This window comes from Peromyscus maniculatus, chromosome 17 (assembly GCF_049852395.1).
Source record: "Peromyscus maniculatus bairdii isolate BWxNUB_F1_BW_parent chromosome 17, HU_Pman_BW_mat_3.1, whole genome shotgun sequence".
Taxonomy (NCBI): Eukaryota; Metazoa; Chordata; class Mammalia; order Rodentia; family Cricetidae; genus Peromyscus; species Peromyscus maniculatus.
The window spans coordinates 22,822,634-22,840,124 of record NC_134868.1 but is presented as its reverse complement, the minus strand read 5'-3'; the positions used below and the strand labels follow the sequence as shown (position 1 = coordinate 22,840,124).

The 17,491-nt window shown below is 35.2% G+C and overlaps 1 long non-coding RNA gene across 1 annotated transcript in view; it reads right to left on the bottom strand.

The window, feature by feature from the left end:
• LOC143269105 (uncharacterized) overlaps positions 1–17,491 on the bottom strand; it is a 753,638-nt gene that overhangs the window by 586,285 nt on the left and 149,862 nt on the right. The gene's annotated exons all lie outside the window — the stretch shown is intronic.

Below are 17,491 nucleotides of genomic sequence, written 5' to 3'. Positions count from 1 at the left end.
TAAGAGCTCAAGTCAGCTGTCTCTGATGGTTCCCCCTCATGACCTTGACCACCCCCCATCTCAGATAATCTAATATTCCATTGATTGAAGAATCATTTTTCTGTAGTTATGGGAAAACATTTAAAGAAAAATACACCTCTGGATTACTTTCATTCCTTTATCTTAGTAAATACACACTTTCATATCAAGGTTAAGACAATTTAAAATATTTACTATAATTTAAGGAAAACATTTTTATTGAATGAAATATATCCCAGAGCTAGGCCTGAGATATTTCCCTATAAATTGTGATTACAGAGACCTCAAATGTTTCCCAAACAATGAAATCTACTGTCAGTTCTTTTTTTTTTTTCTTCTTCTTCTTCTTCTCTGCCTTCCTCCCACAAATATGATAAGACCCTATTTATGAAGATAACACACACTCTTGTTTCAGGACATAGAGATATACTTCTGGAACTGAGCTGGAGGCTTCCTTCCTGCAGGCTAGCTTTTTCATTATCACCAAAAGTACTATGCACAGTTCTGGGGAAGAAAAGTCATCAGTAGATTTCCTCAGTGGTGGACCCCAAAAACTACAATACTGATCTGCCTATCAGAGTACACCAATGACTCCATGGTGACATACCAGATTTAATTCAGGTAACAATAGATTTCTGTTTGCATTTGAGGCCAGTTCCACAGGAGAGAATCCACATCTGAGAGTGTAAACCTGATTGATGTGACTTGTAGGGGACTTCATGAGTTCCAGTGGGGACCACGCTAGTATTGTTTTGTTACACAGACATGCCAAACTGACTTCTATGTGTTCTCTATAACCCAGACCACTGCTCTTTTCAACTTTGTTCAAAAAAACTCCCCTTTTCAGTGAATACTAGTTCGTAACTTGCCAGTTATATGAAAAAAAAAAAATACTGTTGATTCCTTATCTCTAAATGGGATCACTGTATCTGCCCCAAGTACAAAGACTCCAGGGAATATTGATGAAGATTGATAGAAAAGAATGCTAGTTCTGGAGGATGAGGATGAACTCTGTGAATCATGGGTGTCTAGACATGATCTGACCATTGCTGCATTAATGAACACACAGCAGCTGCGTTCCCCTGCACAAAATCTACAGAAGATCAAGCCTGCCAGCATTCCACGGTAGATGGCCCCAGCTCTAGCTGAGGAACTATTGGCAGTTAGTAGGTCCCAGAGGAGAGGAGTGATTCTTCTTCTAATGGTTTTTATTCCGTCATATGTGATCATGTTCCAGTAAATAACTCCACACTCATGCTCATGAAAGCAACCCTAATTAAACTCAGTGAGTCATAAACATAAAATATGTCATGAAAGTAAGAGGGGCATTTTTTGGAAGATGAAAGGTACATATGGCTTTGCAAGGGGAAAAGAGAAGTTGATGGGGATGGGTTTGTATGATCATGATACATTATATGCATCTATGAAATTTTCTTATCATAATATCTTAATGCATATAAAAAGTGTATCTTGATCATATTCATCCCCATCGTTCCACTTCCAACTCCTCTAGGGACACTCCTACAAAAGTCCTTCACAACTTTATGTTCTCTTCTAGAATGCATTGCTATTATTATTGTTGTTATTTTGAATTCACTGAGTTTGATTAATGCTGTTCATTTAGTGTTTTGGAAGGGATCACTCATTAAGGAATGTGCAACATACTACTGGCCATGCCACAAAGAATAGAGATTCTCCCTCTCCCAGCTATCATCTAGGATTGCCAGAAGTCCCTCACCCATCCATGCCAGGAATTTTAATTGGCTTGATCTTGGGCAGGAAACCACATCTGCTCTTAGTTGACATGAACAAATAGCCATGTACTGACAATAGAAAGCATTTCCCAGCTCTCCACTCCACTCCATCCATGGGCTCTTTCATTCTTCTCACCTTCTTTCCCAAAGATATTCCCTGAACCCTGAGATGCAATGCAGAATGATAAAGATATCCCTCTAAAGCTGAGGACTCCTAGTCTATTATTCTCAGCATTTTGAACAAATATGAGTATCTGAATTAGAAAGAGCGTCTGTCAATATATGGCTCAGTAATTATGGTATGTAACCAGAATTTGTAAAATAGTTTCCAAAGCTAAGAGAAAAATCTAAGATACAGAAGAAGTACTATTTCCCCCCCACAGGAGATAGCCAATTTATAGGGTGTATATACACAGTAAATACCAGAGGATTAAAAACAATTTTGAAGTTGAGTGTTATGGCTCACACCTGTAATCATAGTACTTAGGATACTGAGGCAGGATGATAGCCACAAGCTTGAGCCAATCATGAGGCAAAGAATTAGTTCACAGCCAGCCTGAACTACTGAAAGCCTATCTGAACAAAAGTAAGCTATAGCACAATCAAAAGCAAAAGTAAACAGGAGCCTGAGTGAAAAGAATGAACTGTGAAAAATCTTTCTGTTTGATAACCCTTTTATAAGTGATAGCCTTCTTATTGCCTGTATGTATTATTGAAAATTATGTTTGAAAATGTCAAAATAAATCTGACTTAAACTCAAACAGAAGATATTTACTAGAAATATTTAATTCAAGATATTTTATTCAAATATTTAGTCATTATTTATTCATTATCTCTGTCTCTCTTCCTGTGTGTGTGTGTGTGTGTGTGTGTGTGTGTGTGTGTGTGTGTGTGTGTTGATGAAGGTTAAATCAGACACACATGTCACGGTTTATACATGGAGGTCAGACTAAAAACCAGAAATATTGGTCATTGCTATCCTGACTCACCAATTATTTAAAATATCCTGAGTTATTATTTTTCAAGTACAGCATCAAGTTTGTGTATATGTTGTTGCCTGTTGATAGTCTAAAAATCCCATTATCAAGAAAGGATATTTTCTTTGTAAGAGACAATAGTATATTTCTAAAGATAAGATAATATATATATATATATATATATTTATATATGGATATGTAACCTTACTAGAAAAGCAATAATAACTTAAAATAAATATATGCAAGTACATTTGGCTTCTAAACCATTTAATCAATTATCTTACCAAAGCTTAAAACAATCTATATTGTAACTGCATCCTTAATGTTGTGACTTTCATGTTAGGTGTTAAAAGTAATTAAAAGGAAAGTAGTGAAAATCAGAAAGCCTGCAGAGGAATTTTTTTTTAAAAAAATATGTGAGCTGTGATAAAAACATAAACATTGTAATGATGCAGTTTGAGCTGTGGTCTGAGACTCTTCAACTAATATGACCTGAATAAATGTGAAATTAAGATTTTCCTCACACCTTGGGCAGTCTCATTTGACATATTATAAATGGGTAGACCAGATGGTGTTTGAGCAAACAATCAGTTTTTATTGCAAACCTGTCTTCTGTAACACACACATACAACACAAGGCTGCTGAGCTACAAACTCTGCTGGAATAATGATAGGAAATAAAACTACAATACACTGTGTTTTCATTAGCGAGCTGACTACCTTATTTGACATAAAATATAATATCTAAAAGAACTAAACTGTTTCAAATAATCTCCAACATTTTATTAAAATACTCACTGTTAAAGCACACACAAATAACTCAATCTCAGAGTCTCTGAATGATAGACATACAAGAAGATTTCATGTTCATTTTCATATTTTTACAATGGTTGGTAGCCATATGACTTCGCTAATAATCTAGCTGAGGCTCCATAAATTAGTGATTCTGTATAATATAGAAACTGTGCATAAATCTGTTTTGCTTCGTAGGTACAAGGGGTACTGGGCGGACACTCATACAAGAACATGGGTACAAATACTACACCTTTGAATTAATCTCTTTTTTTCTAGTCAGATTTATTTTGATTTTCAGTTCTATGCATTCACCTCTGAAATGGGCACTAACATAATGATTGAATCCACTCTCTACTGTGGTGATATTGTGTTCCCCAAAATATTGTGCACCCTAATAAACTTATCTGGGGTCAGAGAACAGAACAACCACTAAATATAGAGGCCAGAAAATGGTGGCACACACACCTTTAATCCTAGCATAACAGAGGCAGAGATCGGTCTGGATCTCTGTGAGTTCAAGGCCACATTGGAAACAGCCAGGAGTGGTAATAAGAGCCTTTAACCCCATGAAGTGATGGCAGAATGCAGAAAGGTATATAAGGCGTGAAAACCAGGAACTAGAGCTGGTTAAGATTTTAGGCTTTTAGAAGCAGTTCAGTTAAGGTCATTTGGATGAGGACTCCGGAGGCTTCCAGTCTGAGGAAACAGGATCAGCTGAGGAATTGGCAAGGTGAAGAAGCTGTGGCTTGTTCAGCTTCTCTGATCTTCCAGTTTACTGGCTTCAGATTTGATTTTATTAATAAGACCTTTTAAGATTTGTGCTACACTCTACCCTAAAAAATCCAAAAGTACTTTACCATTGACTAAATAATATATACATATACTCCAGAGTTGGAAACAACTGAAAAAACTAAAATCTATGTCATAATTTCCAAAGATGTCTGTTCAACAAATAGTACCTATGAAACCTTTGGCTTTGAGTCTGTATCTTTACTATATATTTTCTCTAATCAAAGAGAGTAAAAAATGTACAATTTTATTTATATTGTTGTTTCAGATATTGTTTCTGTGGTTGTTTTGTAATATTTAAATATATATATATATAGTGTGTGTATATTGTTCATCTTTAAATGTTTATAGTCATTGTATTGATATAAGGACTATCCACATTAATATTATCTTTCATTAATAGAATATTACCTAGAATTAACTAGATAGGATCATAATATAGTTTTGTTCACTGGAAGTATAAATTAAACAATTAATCAACAAATTATACATTTAAATAAATTAATTCAAGTACTATTTCATTTTGTTTAGAATCTGAATATATTTTCTGGGTTCATGATCAATTAAAATGATATCTCATTTTCTCTCTTTTCTGGAGTATAATGTTAAAGATGGCCATGGATCTCTTCCTTATGTATTCAGGATAAAATCTTGATATGCTTCTTCTCATTCTGTCACTAAAGGGACTTCAGCTTGTTTAATAGCTGATCGGGTACATTTAGGGTAGTATGAGTATACACTGGTATTTGTCCTTATATTTGAGACTCTGGTAACTTCTTTCCTCCCTGAAACTAGAGATGTCAAATAATTTTTGTAGTTATTATGGTTTTGTTGTTGTTGTTGTTGTGGTGGTGGTGGTGGTGGTGTGTGTGTGTTTTAATGTGCTACACTGTGGGACATACCTTACCTGAGCATCATGGTCTCCACTGAGGGGTTCTGCCTTACCTCAGCCAGAGTTGTTGAATCATTTGAACATTGTCCGAATCCTTGGAAACCGTGAGTCTACATAAATGTTTGTTCTCTTAAGTCATTATTTCAATCAAGCCTTTTAGTCCAGTAAAAATATAACACAGAAAAAGAAATGGAGCTATGGTTAAAGCATCATAGCATGTAGTTCAGAAGACTTTTGAAAGTATTTGGTAAACTTAGAAGATACACCCTACATGTATACACAACTAGATACACCCTAGAATGCTGTAAATATTGTTTAATAGGCAATCCTGGTCAGACTCCAGAGGGCAAAGTGCCAGTAAGTTAAGTATATGAACATGTTAAGTATGGTCTTTTAAGATATGTTATATAAGAATGAACACTCTATTCGGGATTGGGCTAGAAGCCATTAGATTACATTGTGGCAAAACCTGGATTTACTATGGTAAATTCTGTCTGAATTTCATGGGAGGCTAAAATCCAAGAGAAGAACTTATAAGGAACCTCAGCTTGGGGTATGGTGAGGATGTTGGTCACTGTTTTAGGCATTTTTTTTAATCCAGTGGTTAAAAGAGGAAGTTTGACTATTTGAAAATCTGAATTAAAATGAATTTTGAGGTACTTTAAAGCTGAAGCCACAGAAGTTTGGACTGTTTAAAATGTTAGCACTATTGAGAGTAAACCAAGCCCTCAGACCTTAGCACAGCTGACTCCCATGGTGAAAGTATGATTCTGGACATAAAACTCAGCATGAAGATAGCACCACCTGCCAAAATGAAAGCAAGGACCTAAGCTATCGAAATGCATAGTTCTGGGAAAGTCTCTAAATGTATTAACCTTGTGTTTTGCCTTCTGTGGTTCTGCTTCTGAATGCTTTGTGCTTAAAAGCTCATCCTGAGAAAAGCTAAGGTCTGCAGTGGGATTCAGGACACAGTGGGATTCAGGATACTTGATATACTTGCTGGTTGGCTAATGGAGGCTTTCTATTGGTTTAAACCCATGTCCAAGTAATCTTTTGTGGTGGATAACCTACATGACTTTGCTCAGGCATAATGGGAAGAATGCTTGGTTGTTTCTCAGTTGGCCTAAACTCATCCATCAGAGGCTCTTCGGCATCCAGGTTTCAACTCATTTGAAAGACTGCTTTGAGAAAAGAGCTGTGGGGTATCCTTTCAGCTCAAGGTCTCTCTACAGGAAGTATTTTCTCCTCTTCAGCTGCTCAGGCATGTAGAGGACAGTGTAACCTTCCTTAGTCTAGGGGCCCTGACTACGGATAGAAGTCATAGCAGATCATTGTGTCATGAAAAAAAAAAAAAAGAAAAAAGAAAAGAAAGCTGATTTTGTAGGTATACATAAATTAGGTTTGCTTTGTTTGTTTAGTTGTTTGGTGGGTTGTTGGAATGTTTGATTGATTGATTGATTGATTGATTGATTGATTGGTTTTTTGGTTGGTTTTAAAGCACACTTTGTAAGTAAGCAATGTCACTGAAGGTCAGAGTTTTGAAAAAAAAAACATGAAAGAGTTGTGAAAAGTTTGATTATACTCAAAAGGGACAGTCCTGGAAACTTTGAAGGAAATTCAGAAGCACTGTGCATGGAGAGTTCTCCCAGAACAAGCTTTATTTGCCTCCACTGGACTCTGTCCATGGAACAAGGACAGAGTAACTCTTGAGAAAGATACAACAGAAATCTGTATTTGTCTTGAACCCCTCTTTCAAACCTAAAGCCAAGAATACGGTTCTGTTTTCCAGTTCACACGCTAAGTATTTTTCCATTGGCCACAAAGTTTCTAATCTTCTCAAAAAGGAAGTTTTAACAAAATGAAGATGTGCTTTAGGCATTTATTTAGGAATGGGGAATAATTGGAAAGTCAATTAATACTTGGCAATATCATTGCAATAAAAATGGCTTAAAGCCAGTTTTAATGATCCATACAATGTCAAAACAATAAAATACAGAAACATCATTCCACAAAAGCCACAATCACTTGCAATAACTTCTGCTATCAACATTTACTTCTCTACACTCATTCTGTTGTTTGAATCTGGATCCTTAGTAACTGTGTCAAGAATTACCAGGAAAAGCTGTGTCTGTAAAGATGTCCTAGGACTGCAGCACTGTGGAAAAGTTGGAATGTTGCAGGTCCAGAGGCTAATTTCCTTATCTCAGGTTAGCTTTATCTCCCCAAATGGCCTTTCCTTACCAGCCACTATGTCAGTACTGGTATCCTGTGACTAATAGACAAAAATATCTTGAATTCTATTAACTTAGCGGACCACTATTTTGTACCATCTCTAAAGCTAAGAATGTCCCCAAACAGCATCTGAGGACTATAGAAAAGATTCCATGTACTATAAACATATCTCTGATGATCCCACCACCATATTTATAGTATCTTGATTCATGGCTTTCTTTGTTTTGTTATTAAGAGAAGCTTCATCAAACTGTTTTCATGTTGGAATATGGAATTCGGGGCGACTTAACGCTGTGTTCCTGAGGCATGGTCACTCAAATTTGGCTCCAGAGTTCTCTTAATCCTTTCTGCTAGGGAACCACATTTTTTTGAATTGACATAACCACTTGTATTTATTTTTGCTTGTGAATTTTATCAGCTCACATAGGATAGCTTCCTAGTTTGAGCCATTAAATCATAGCCTTGAGTTGGCAAGTCTTATATTTTGCTTAATGAGAGCTCAATTCTCAGAGTAGCAATTACATTTTACAACGTATTTCACAGTACTCTAGACAACTAACTTTGACTTTCTCCCTTAAATACTTTTCTATCCTCTTGTTTTATTTTTAATGAGCATCTGTAAAATATATTCTTACAGCCCTATATTTTTATGTGTCTTAACCTCTAGTTACTAATAATGATATTTCAGTGATTAACTAGAAACACTATACTATCAACTGAAATAAACATTTTCACAGTTTTTATGAAATAGAATATTGTTGTGTATACAAATTGGTAAACCCTGGAAAAAACAAATAGGCATTTTCAATAGTCTACAACAGACTTTTTAAAATTCATTATAAAGCATTTCCATGGTTTATTTTGTTTCCATTTATAATTTGGGTATATCTCCATAATCTTACAAATCAAAGAAACTGGAAGTCTGCTATTCAAAACATATCATTTTCATTAAATCAGATAATATATTCTTTAAATATATATTTATTACAACAAAAACCTGAATAATTATTAATTCTTCACATCAACCTTTGATTAGTCAAGTGACCAGGGAAGTCTGTTTTAGTTCATTTATACAAATATGTAATAGACATAAACAAACATTTAGAAAGAGATATGAATTGATCTTAGAGTAAACCTTGTTGCTCAAGATTATAATATGAGTAGATTTTCTCCCATTCTTTTCTGTTTCTACTTACAACATTTAAAATTTTACTTGATAGTTACATGGAAACTCTGAACCATGTCATCACATAGGTTATCTAGAATCTCTGATGTGATGTATGTTAATTATGTATAGAATGAAGATAGATAATGTGAAGACTGGCAAGGTATTTGTTCAGAATGATTTAGCTACTGAGATAAATGTATTCAGTTCCTCAAATTTATGAATATTTATATGTTCGTGTTCACATTAATATTCATACTAATAAAGTGCTATATTTTTAAATTGTGGTTTCATAGCAAAGTTTTAAACAAATTAAAAAATTCAATTAGATAATTAAATATATAACTTTTTAAGATAAATTTTAAAAAATGTAAACTCTATTTATACCCTAGCTCCTTTAACATTTCTTATGTCTTAAAATGTAAATACTAAGAGCAGTTACATGTAGCCACTTATATTTATTTTGGTACATACCAAGTATCTTGGTTAGTTTTCCTTCGCTGTGATGAAATAACATGGCCAAAAGAAACTTGGAGAGGAAAGGGCATGTTTCATCTTATAAATCTCAGATCATCCTTCATCACTGAGAGAAGTCAGGGAAGGAACCCAAGTAAAGAAGTTGAAGGCAGTATCTTAAACATAGGTCATAGAGTGCTGCTTACTAGCTTACTCCTCATGCCTTGCTCAGCCTGCTGTCTTACATACCATCCAAGACCAAGGGCCAAGGTTGGCTCCACACCCAGTGGGATAGACCCCACATCAATCATTAATTATGAAAATTCTCTATAGAATTACTTACAGGCAATATGATGGGGGCATTTTCTCAACCTAGACTCCTCTTCCCAGATGGCTCTACCTTTTGTCAAGTTGCCAAAAATTAGCCATGACAACAAGATAGGTCCTTGCAGTCCTTGTAGCTCCGAATCTTGCCATCTTTAGCATGCCTGGCTCATTTAAATAGTTATCTCAATACTGAATGATTCTCTGCTTTGATAAATTGCCTTCAATATCTCACTTGAGTATCCTAGATGTTAAGACACTTTCTAGACTATTGGCGAGGTGCTTGTAATCCTTGTTGAGTTTCTTGAATACAGTAAGAGAACACAAGAAGAGCAAAGACCATGAGTAGAAGGGAGGCAGTGGGAGGGGAATGGGAAACTCACCTCTTACGAACTAGAAATAGATTGGGCCTAGTAAAAATATCCAGCTGTCTTTTTGGAATTTGAAAATACTGAAAGTCTATGACAATAAACCCTCTTTGAAAGGGTTCCACTCTTGTAATAGTATGGGAAATGAGTATGTAGGGTAATCCTAACCTTATCATTAGATTGACTTACCACCAACAAAACCACTTGTTTTAAAATGTACATACATGCATACATTGATTTAAAGGATAATGTAAGTATAAAAGCATAATGTATAAGAATGCAGAATTTTGAGTGACAGTTCACAGTTTCAAATCTCAATTCTACATATAATATGGATATTTTAATCTGTTGCTTCTGCATAGTATCAAAAGTATCTCATGTGATAGGGTCTATTTTCTGATATTCTCATCAAATTTGTTCCATATATAGGGGACTGGGTAACTTTCATATTCAGTAAGTTCTCAAGACATATTGTAGGAAATATTTCATTTAATAACAAAATATGCAGTAGTCTCATATTTCACTGAATGTTATAGGTCGTGGGGTAGATAGTGTTCATTCAGATTCTTGGTCAAAACTCATTTTTTCCTACGACAGGATAATAATAAACTTTCTTGATTCTTCAAAGCTTCCAGATGTTATTGGTGACAGTTCTTATGCTGGATATTTAGTAAAGTTCATTTAGACAAATAGCTTACCCTAAAGCTATTACATTTAACTATTTCAAGCACAAAGCCTTTAAGCAATATGCATCAAGATAATAATCATCCATGCTTGCATTATGTCCAATTTTTACTCTGTTTTATTGTTTTTGTTTAGGCAAGAAAGCATTACCCATGTGGCAGAAAGACTTCTTTTAGAATCTTCTAATTGGTAATGAATTTTTAAATATGTTATCTTATTAAACCTAGCATATACTTGCAGTACATGAAGAAAAGGAATAAAATTATATAAACAAATTAATTCTACATATTTGCCAACTTGAGATAAGGTGCTTCTCAAAAATTAATAGGGATTGTCCCATTGTTTAGTTTGTTTTAAACTCTTGTTTGATATTTTCTCATAGAATTAATTTATAAGACTATTGGTTTGAGCATACTTAACAAGTCCACTGTGAGAGATATTTCCCAGCTCATCTGAATGTATTTTGATTTATACCAATTGCAGTTACAGTTGCCAAAATAATGATTGAAGAGTTTAAACAAATGTTATACAGAAACAATGTTATCACATTGCTTATTATTAGAAGCAATCCGTAATGAGGCTATATAGAACATTTATGCCCTGTCCAAAGTATATAGATACATTCTAACACACACACACACACGCACGCATGCACGCACGCACGCACGCTCTCACACACATACTCATGCACACACACAAAGAGACACAGAAAGAGACAGAGATAGAGGCGTACATACATAATCGAATAATATACACTAGCATTTTTAAACCACAGAGCCCTAGTGTGTCTTTATTATCACATAGAAACTGAGATCAAGCCATCCTCAGATTACTTTCTTGTAGAGGCTAATGATACCATCCACTCATCAAAGAATGATGTAAAGAAGCTTTCCAGGAACAACAGGAATGGCAAGATACAAGTGTAGGGATGGTGTAGCGTGGAAATTCACTATGCTAAAGAGGCTTAGCTGGGTCTGATGCCCTAGCACTTAGCCCAGAACCTCCCTGCTTTGAAATTTCTACCATCAACAAGGGATGGGGATTTTCACAGACATGAGAATATGTAAAAAGGGAAGGACTGAAGAGTGAAATACCATAAAGGTAAGATAGTACAAAATGGAGGATGTCATCCAATAACTAACCAGACATACACACATAAAACTGTCGGAAGCATTATAATTAATTAAAAAAAACTCTGGCAAAGGAAATATCCCTCTTGAAAACACATGCTTTCTCCTAGTAACAACAAAGAAGTTAGAATAATATAGTAACATGCTGAGGTAGTCACACATTCATATTGTCATGAACAATAACATATTGTTCTATGAGGATCTCACTTTAGACTCTAATGTACCTATGGACCAGGACTGCAGGGCTTGCTACTGTATTTTACAAGGAAAGAAAGATGAACACAGTGTTTTAAGACTAGGTGGAAGGTAAATGATAAACAACAAAACCCAGTTTCTAATTATGTCAGGATGAAAACTCAGACCAGCTAGGAGCCTCCACTTTCCGTTCCTAAGAGGGGAAACATTGCAAATAATAGATTGACTATGCAAACTAGAAGTGTCAGAATTAGTCCATGAGAACCAAACCTGCATGCTAGTGCTTCATTTTGAATGTGGTTGTTTAGCTTTGTTACACTGTGCACCATTTTTGCTTCTTCCTAGAAAATATACTGTATGGGAAATAATACTGAGTTGAATCATTTTTCAAAAAAAAAAAAAAAAAAAGAGTGACACCAAATGCAAAATTCAAATTCAGACTTTGTTATACTCTCTTATTATATTGGACATTCTCTAAATCTTCATTATTTATTAGTCATACATAAAGTTCAGTTTTTGCTTTATTTTTATATTTTGCAACAGATTACATCACTATCTTAAATATAGTCTGTGTTGTTCTTATTTTCTTAAGGAGCTACAAAATCCTATACACATTTGTCTGGGGAAATTTAAGATCCCGGGAATTAATAATTCCTGTACCAGGCAAAAAGATATCTTACTATCATTTACATTAAGAAAGAGAATGGATTTAATTATGCATTATCAGACTTCTCAGTTAATTTGGTAGACTAGATTCACAATGAAGATTTAAGAGGTAAAAAGGAGATTTAGTGTTTCACACATCCATTATTAGTGATAGAGTTAAAATTCCCCAATGTACAGAGATTTCCTTATTTATAAAAGATAAAAAAGTGTTAATAAGAAAATATTCTGCCTTGTATTCACTTGACATCATGCAGACAATGGAACAGAAATGACTGATATCTATGCTTGCTTGATTTTCATGACAGTTGCGATTATATATATATAATACATACACACACAGCAGCAGCAAAATTAATCCAGCTGTAAAATGTCTTAATATAAACTTCAGATTATTTCCAGGAAGACGGATCTATACTGATTTCTTTAAAAATAAATAAACAAACAAACAGACGAGTTATCAAACAAACAAAGACATGCAAAGCCAATGACATTCGGTCCTAAGGCCTTGGATCCAGAAACACTGGTAAGTTGGAACAATATATAACGGAAGTCATTTCATCAATGTCAACAAGGCATTCAATACTGGCTAATGAAGTCTGTAGCCAATACTATTATTCTACATAACCGAACAAGGGTCTTACCAATCACGGACTCACTAGAATGCTCCCTTTCAGATATCGATGAAACACTTATTGGTGACTTTGTTTTCAGCATCAATGACGAAGATAGGAACACCTGTCTCAACATCTCCTTTCCTTTATGTTCTGTTTTTAATATTTTTATATCCCTTAAGATTTGTTATTTGCTCTTAGACTTCCTATCATATATTTGAACTGTTAGCAAATGCCTTCTCATTGGTCTGTCTCATTAAATAAGTTTATGAAAAGCTCTTTGATTATTACATAAATTGCTGATTTCTTTCACATGCTTTTCAATAATCCTGAACAACCTTCTCTTGACATGTAACTATAATGGTATACTCCATGCCATGGACAACAACATTTACATAGCCCCCAAATTTCTGAGAAAAAATGCATAAGCAATCTCCATTGTTATTTTGAGTTATATGTTAAATATTAATCATGTTGCTTACATGATAAAAGACTTAGGTGTTGTTTTTTGCCTTAACTCACTGTGCTGGTTTGAATGCAATTGGTCCCCATAATCCCATAATCCCATAATCTCATATGGAGTTGCACTATTAGAAGATCTGGCTTTTTTGGAGTGGGTATCGCCTTGTTGGAGGAAGTGTGTCACTGTGGGGTCCGACTTTGAGGTTTCATATACTCAGGATATGCCTCATGTGTTAGTTGACTTCCTGTTGCCCACAAGATGTAGCAGTCTCAGCTCTAAAACCACATCTGCCTGCAAGCTCCCAGGATTTCAGACATGACGATAATTGACTGAACCTCTGAACTGTAAGCAAGCCACCACAGTTTAATGTTTCTTTTATGAGAGTTTCCACAGTCATGGTGTCTCTTCACAGCAATAAAAGCCTACCTAAGACACTCACTTATGTTTCTCATGTTTTCAAGTGCTATATAGCCTTATTGTTACTTAAGCTATATAGCAAGATTGTGAAAGGTGTGGCCTGCAATTGATCTTATCTTAGCAAAAGTGAAATTGACCTTATTTCTGTTCTACAACTCTTTATTAGAATGTGATGCAGGGAAAGTTTATGATTTATATTATCTTTAATATCAATATTTCATTTTTATGTTCAGAGGTGTGTTGACTTCATATATAACTGTGCACCATTTGTGTGCCTGGTGCGCATCAAAGACAGATGAAAGGATTAGATGCCCTGGAATTGGAGTTTTAGACAAGATTGACCCACCATGTGATTGCTAGAAATTAAATCCTGATTCTCTGAAAGAGCAGTCTGATTGCCTATCTGCCTTCCATCTCCTGATTTATATTTTTAAGTTATAATAAATGCTGGGGAATATGAAAGTCCCAGCTACAGAGTGTGAAGTTCTTGCTTATGGGTCTAAGTAGGCTCAGAGTCCCATGTATATGAACTCATGATCTCCAATTGACACTCTGTTTGAAGAGTTTATTAGACATTTATGAGGTGGATTCTTGCTTAAGGAAGTACACTGCTGTGGATTGGCTTGGAGATTTTAGGTCCTCATGCTACTCCTTGTTCTCTTTCTCCACTTTCTGTGTATAGAAGGAAAAATTAATTCTACCATTATACTTTCCTTGACTGATGCCATGCATAATGGAATCTATGCCTCTGGTACCATGAGCTGTAATAAATCCTATATTTATTAAGTTGCTTTGGTCAGGGCTTTTATCATAACAACAGAAAAGTTACTGATGATAGCATTGACATTGGCCAACTATTTAGCTTTCTTACTATAATGTATAATTTGGCTTACTTAACTCATCACAATTCTATTACAAAGATTTTATGATTATTTAAGTATTCAATATAATGTAACCTTCATGCACAGAGGTTAAATAAGTGATCTCGGTCATGTGTATAATCAATGGGTAAACTGAATTATGATGTCAATAAAACAATAACTAGATGGGGGTGAAGGCTGGAAGGGGAGAGGATGGAAGAGGGGGCTCTGTGATTGGTATGTAAAATGAATTAAAAATCTTAATAATAGTAATAAATAAAACAGTAGCTTTGACTAGTCTCATGATCGATATACTGTTCAGTATTTTGAGGTGTTGACTATTTCCTATTAATGAAGATAGAGTGACAATGAGGCAACTAAAATAAATAGAAGCTGAACTGTAATTGAACAGTACCTGAAGTCTACTGCAGCCCTGGACTTTCCATTTCAAAAGGCAATACAGCCTCTTTATCGGCTAAGTGAGTTTGAGCTGATGATTCTGTTACTTACAGCTCAAATCATCCTACCCAGTACATCAATTATTATTGCCAGGAAAGTATAGTCACAAAAAAAATAGACTGACTGTAATGTGTTGAGTTAGTTAAGTAGAAAAGAGATAAAGAAAGGCCCTGAGAATCTATTTATTTTTGACTGGGAATCTGGTAATCTTTGTTTGACTTTCATCCAGTTAAAATAATGGCATTCCTTTTGCCTCTATGTCCTATTGTTTATGCAACTATAACCCATTTAACTCCCAAGTACTTGACTTTCCCTTAGATTTTATGATTGATGCAGAGATAAGAAAATTAAAGAATTAGAAGGAAGTCCTTAAGATGTTTTATCTTAATTGTCCTTTACTTCAATAGCTCAATCTTTGTGGGAAAAATTTTGAAGATGAAGCAACAGTTGGAGAAGTAAAATTAAAATTACTGTGATAGATTGAATAATAATGGCTCCTATTTGCTCATATATTTAAAGTTTTAGTCACCAGGGAGTCGAATTGTGTGAAAAGATTAGAAGGATTAGGAGGTGTGGCCTAGTTGGAGTTGGTGTGGCTTTATTGAATGAGGTGTATCATTGCCCATGGGCTTTGAAGTTTCAAAGGCTCAAGCCAGGCAGGCACTGTCTTTCTTTCTCTGTCTCTGCTCTCTCTGTCTCTGTCTCTGTTTCTCTGTCTCTGTCTCTGTCTCTCTCTCTCTGCCTATGGATTAGGATGTAGCTCTCAAGAACTGTTCCAGTGCTATGAATCCTACCATGCTCCCTCACCATGACCATAAGACAAACCTCTGAAATTGTAAGCAAACCCACAATTAAATGTTTTCTTTTGTAAGGGTTGCCTTGTTTATGGTGTCTCTTCATAGAAATAGAACACTGACTAAGGCAATGATCAGAAGGGGAAAAAAGATGTTTTGGGGAAGCATCTGGAATGTCTGAACAACATGAGACTGAGACTCCATTTGGCTTGGAAATAAATAACCCTTGTGTCCTAACAATGGAATTAGCATCATGTGACCCCCATCATTATCAAACTACACCTACGTGCCAGTACAAACAACCAGTTTAGTTTTCTTTTTAATAATTCTCAATATCTCACCTTTCATGGAAAGTTTCTAGGCAAGCTTTCCTCAGAATATATCTCAGTACAGAAGGGAGAGGGCCAATCTGGTTTACACTGTTTTTAAGTACATGTGCAGTAAGGAAAACTATGTTATCTGAAAAAAAACTTTTAGGGAAACACAAAGAAAAACAAAACTCTATGAACCAATCATGCTCATGCATAATTAAGCATACATATGATTAAAATTAGAAGCATTATAGAAGAGTTAATGAACATCATGTAAAAGCTTACATACTCAAAATCTGTCAGTCAAAATATAGAGCACCTCATACATAACCCTTTAGTTCCCCAACTCCTCCTCTTCTTAACCCAGCAAAATGAAGGCCCAAACAATAACTGGGCCCTTGACTATGTTCTTATTCAGTGGTCTTCCTTTGCCTTACAGGGCATTTCTAATGTTGCCTCTCCTTTCATTTTTAATTGTTTCCGTTCTACTTTGGAACCTATATGTATCCTTATTCAGTTATTTGAATAAGTCACCAAGAACTTGGAAACCTTTTCCCTAATACACACTACTCCCAGAGGCTTTACTGAACTCACGTACATTGGACTTTTTTTTTATTACTTGAGCTAATTAATACAGTTTACTGTGTATGATGACATTCTAAGTTAGGTCTTGTATTATATCCAAAGCATGCCTAGTGACACATGGTGCCTGCATGCTAGGTTTATAGAAAGTGTTTGCTTCTGGCATGCTCCTCTTCTCCTCACCTATGCCATCTATTTTAATTCAGACTCTTGCCCTTTCACTTAGAGTTCTAATCATTTGTAAAGTCAGCCCCATTTGCAAGTTGTCTGTCCATAAGGAATGCAGGTACTGAAGAAGGAAACTTTGAGAACATCAAATGATCAAAGGGTTTTGGCTATGATATCTTTTCAAATAATCTAAAACTTGAAGTTGCAGTTGGATTCTTTCAATTACCTAAAACAAACTGACCCATATGTCAGCAGCTCAAATCAGCTTTGACTAACTATCTTGACACTGAGCACCAACAGGGTAGTTTGACTCTTTCCAGGGCAGGCTGACAAGATCACTGGTAAAGCTACCACGTAGGGAAGCTTGAGTGAGTTCTCTAGC